This window comes from Pteropus vampyrus, unplaced genomic scaffold, assembly GCF_000151845.1.
Source record: "Pteropus vampyrus isolate Shadow unplaced genomic scaffold, Pvam_2.0 Scaffold199, whole genome shotgun sequence".
Taxonomy (NCBI): Eukaryota; Metazoa; Chordata; class Mammalia; order Chiroptera; family Pteropodidae; genus Pteropus; species Pteropus vampyrus.
This window is the reverse complement of record NW_011888980.1, coordinates 508,506-512,345: the sequence shown is the minus strand read 5'-3', so window position 1 is coordinate 512,345 and position 3,840 is coordinate 508,506. Positions and strand designations below refer to the sequence as shown.

At 37.7% G+C, this 3,840-nt stretch overlaps 1 pseudogene; it reads left to right on the top strand.

The window, feature by feature from the left end:
• Positions 1–3,250: 3,250 nt before the first annotated feature.
• LOC111746731 lies at positions 3,251–3,368 on the top strand (annotated as a pseudogene).
• The last annotated feature ends 472 nt before the right edge of the window (positions 3,369–3,840 follow it).

The following is a 3,840-nucleotide window of genomic DNA, read 5'->3' as shown; positions in this document are numbered from 1 at the left end:
TATTTTGTCAATCTTGTATCATCAATCTCTTCCATTGTTATGATAATTTAAGCAAATCCCAGATATATTATTTTATCCATAAACACTTCAGTATTTGCCTCTGTCAATATATTTTTATGCTGATAAATGCTAAAACTTACATAATGCTTTATAGTTTTAAAGTGCCTTATCTTATTAGGTTATCACCAAAAAAAAAATGATAGATATTATCACTTTTGAGCAGATAAGGGAAAAAAATCCTAAATGAGAGGTTTTGAGTGGTTTAATGATACTCTCAGGGGCTACTGAACAGTGACAATGAGTTTTAAACCTGGGTCTCCTATAGATACTTAACTCAATTTGACACTCTGTAGCAGATGTGACCATATTAAGTAAAAAGCTATTCCTTGGGCAGTTAAACTGATCTGAGCAGAGGTTGTCTTCTTTTGGTCTCATAAAACCTGAGGATCAACTAAAGAGGGTGAGGGTAGCCAGAGGAATGTGGCCACTAAGATGTGTATTAAACATGTCTTTTTATTCTGATGTTTTGATATCTGGGGACTTGCTAACCCTGGAGAGACTGTCCATCCCAGGGCTCCATTTCACCTGCAAGTATGCCTTTCACATGAAAACCAACCAATCCAAATCCCATACTCCTCCCCCTCCCCCAGCCATCTCCTTTACATGGCTTTTACTCTCCAGGGCATTATCTGCCTGTCCTCATCCCCACAGGGCCAGGTACAAGACAACTAGGGACAGCTCCTATGCCCTAAAAACCACTGAAATTTTTCAAACGAGCCAATTCTAAGCCTGCTTACTCTGCTTCACTCATTCCTTCCCATGGAAACCACAATAAGGCTCTTGCCCTCATTTTCCTCTCACTCCCCCTGCCTCTTGGCTGACGCTGCTGATTTTTCATGGGGCCCAGTATGGTGTGGCAAGCCCCCTTCTCTTGGGAACCGTGAATATAACAAATTCCTTTTTCAATGGCTTCGCCTTTCTTGGATAATTATACAACCTACATTTTAAAACAAGATAGTAAAGGCTGAGTAAAATCTCTTGGGACTAATATCAAGGCTTTGCTGCTGGAAGACCTAACAATATTAGTTGGAAACAGGTGAGGGTACAGAGTCAGGTAATCAGGCTGGAGATCGAACTGTAAAAGAATTGTGGTAGGGAACAGGCAATGAGGTCAACAGCACTTGAAAGACACCACAACTGAAGGGCAATAGGCAATCATTCAGTCATCCTGCTGGCTTCCTGAGGTGGGTGGAATACTAGGGGGAATTATAGTTTTTCTTGGGTATGTGTGTCATTCCAAATACATTCCCCTAGGAATATAGGAAGGCAATGTTCCCTTGCACCCTGATGTTGATACCTTCCCAGTATTTCTTCCTGTAAGCCACCATTTCTGCTGGTCCTACATATCCCATCTGATTTTGCAACAGTTAAAAGCGAAGGACTATATCTGAGGCTTTTAGTACCTGACTTTACCTCAAGTGTTTCTCTCCTCCAAGACTCTACTTCTCAAGCTAGCTCTTGCATTTCCAACTTGGTTTCCACCTCAGGTCGAATTTTAGATCCAACACCATACACCTCTCTAAATCTAATATCCTCATTTTACAGATGAGGTAACTGAGCTTCAGAGAGGTAAAAGACTGGTCCTAAGAACACAGGATGCAAAAAGGTGAAGGCCTTTTGACACAAAAGTACATGTTTTCTTACTATGCTGATAATTTTCAGTAAAATCTAACTTCTATTTAATGTAGATCATATCTCACAATAACAAGTTCTAGTGGATGATAATTTACTTGGCTATAGCATAATCAATATAATAAATATTTAGGTAACTGGGAAAGTAATTATTTTTTATAAAAATGTTCTTATAATTTCTTATGTCATATTTCATTATAATTTTTATGCATTGTATGCTAGATTTTTCTTTTTTTGTTTACATATACACAAATATATTCACAAACATCTACAGAAACACAACATAAACACACCCCACATGCGAATACTTACTTTCCTATTAGTTTTAAAAAAACTCCATAACTCAAATTAACCTATCTAGATGGATGGGGCAATAAATTAATAGTCCATGTGTTAAAACACTTCATAATAACTCATTAATTTTAATATGAATTGATTTTGAAATAATGTCCTAAAAGCATGCTATCAGTTTAAAGAGGTATTTTATTATTTGATACTGGTTCTGGGAAATATATGATTAAAATTTCATTATTCATTAATGAACTCACTTATTCAAGATGTAATCACAGACCCAGGATCCATGTGTCTATGCTCACTATTAAAGTGACCTGGACAAGAGAAAGAAAATTCCTGAGGTCAGCGATTCTCAAACTGGAGAGGCGTGAGAATCACCAGGAGGGCTTGTTAAACCATGGATCCACCCTCAGAGGTACTGTTACAGTAGGTCTGGGGTAGGCCCCAGACATGTGTATTTCTAACAAGTTTCTGCTGGTTCAGAAGCCACAATTGGAGAGCTGCCATCTTAGTTAATCATCTACTTGAAAGCCATATAAAAAGGGAGTTTTCTGATTCCTTCGGAGCCAACTCATAAGCTTGTAGTCTTATACTAAGTAGGTGATGTTATGACTGTCTTTTCTGTATCCTTACTATGACCTGAAATGTTCTAAGAGGAGGCTCCTAAAAACAAATGCAAGTATTAACCCAAGTCAGGCAAATGTGTGCGAAAATACATCAATAGCATCAGCTACTACAACAGAGAACATTAATATCTGTAAGCCTTAATGCTTTAATGCAATCAGATAGATTTTATAGGTTCTATAAGTAATTGAGGGTGAGGGATGGTTCCATATTTTTGTGTACTATTAATTTGTAAGAAATTGGAAAATATTTTTATAAACCTCCACTGCAACTGAGCATGGCTATTCTGTAATTTAGGTGTTACTAGCATCAACTAAGGTAGCACTGCTTCTACTGTAATCTGCCTTTAACCATATACGCTATTGCTGATTTCAGTGTATTGACATTGTGGATTCCATATTTGTGAATTTGCCTACTTGCTAAAATTTACTTATGACCCCCAAATCAATACTCATTGTCCTTTCCTGGTCATTCGTGGACATGTGCAGCGTGGTGACAAATTTGAGTTGCCCAAGGCGTGTGTTCTCAACTGAGATCCAATCTTTCTTCAGCTCTCATACTATAAAGAAGTACCCTTTTTGCAGTCTATTTAGTGCCATGTTTTTCATATTTTCATACCTTTTTTACAAAGTAATTTTGCGTCTATGGCCATGCTACCCTAAACATGCCTGATCCCGTCTGATCTCGGAAGCTAAGCAGGGTCGGGCCTGGTTAGTACTTACATGGGAGACCACCTAGGAAGACCAGGTCTGTAGGAGTAAAAAATAAAAAAATAAGGGATTGTAAGCTGACAAGGTCCTTGCAATCTGTGAGGTCAACCAAGGATTGCCTTGCCTAAAAAATTAAAAAAAAAAAAAGTAGTTTTGCTGTTTAAAATGGCTCCCAAACATAGTATTGAAATGCTGTCTAGTATTCCTAAGAGCTAGAAGGCTGTGATGTGCCTCATGGAGAAAATATATGTGTCTAGGTAGCTTTGTTTAGGCATGAGTTATAGGGCTGGTGTTGGCCATGAGTTCAATGTTAACAAATTAATAATACATATTAAACAAGAAACTCCTGTGTCTTTAAACAGAAACCCACATTTAGAAAAAGGTTATGTATTGATCAGTTGACAAAAATGTTATGACTAGCGGCTTGCAGGAATCTAACCCTGTATTTCTCCTAAGAGCAATGATTATGTGCTAATTCAGTGTTTGCCGTGGCTTTATGGAACACAATCATCATGAATAA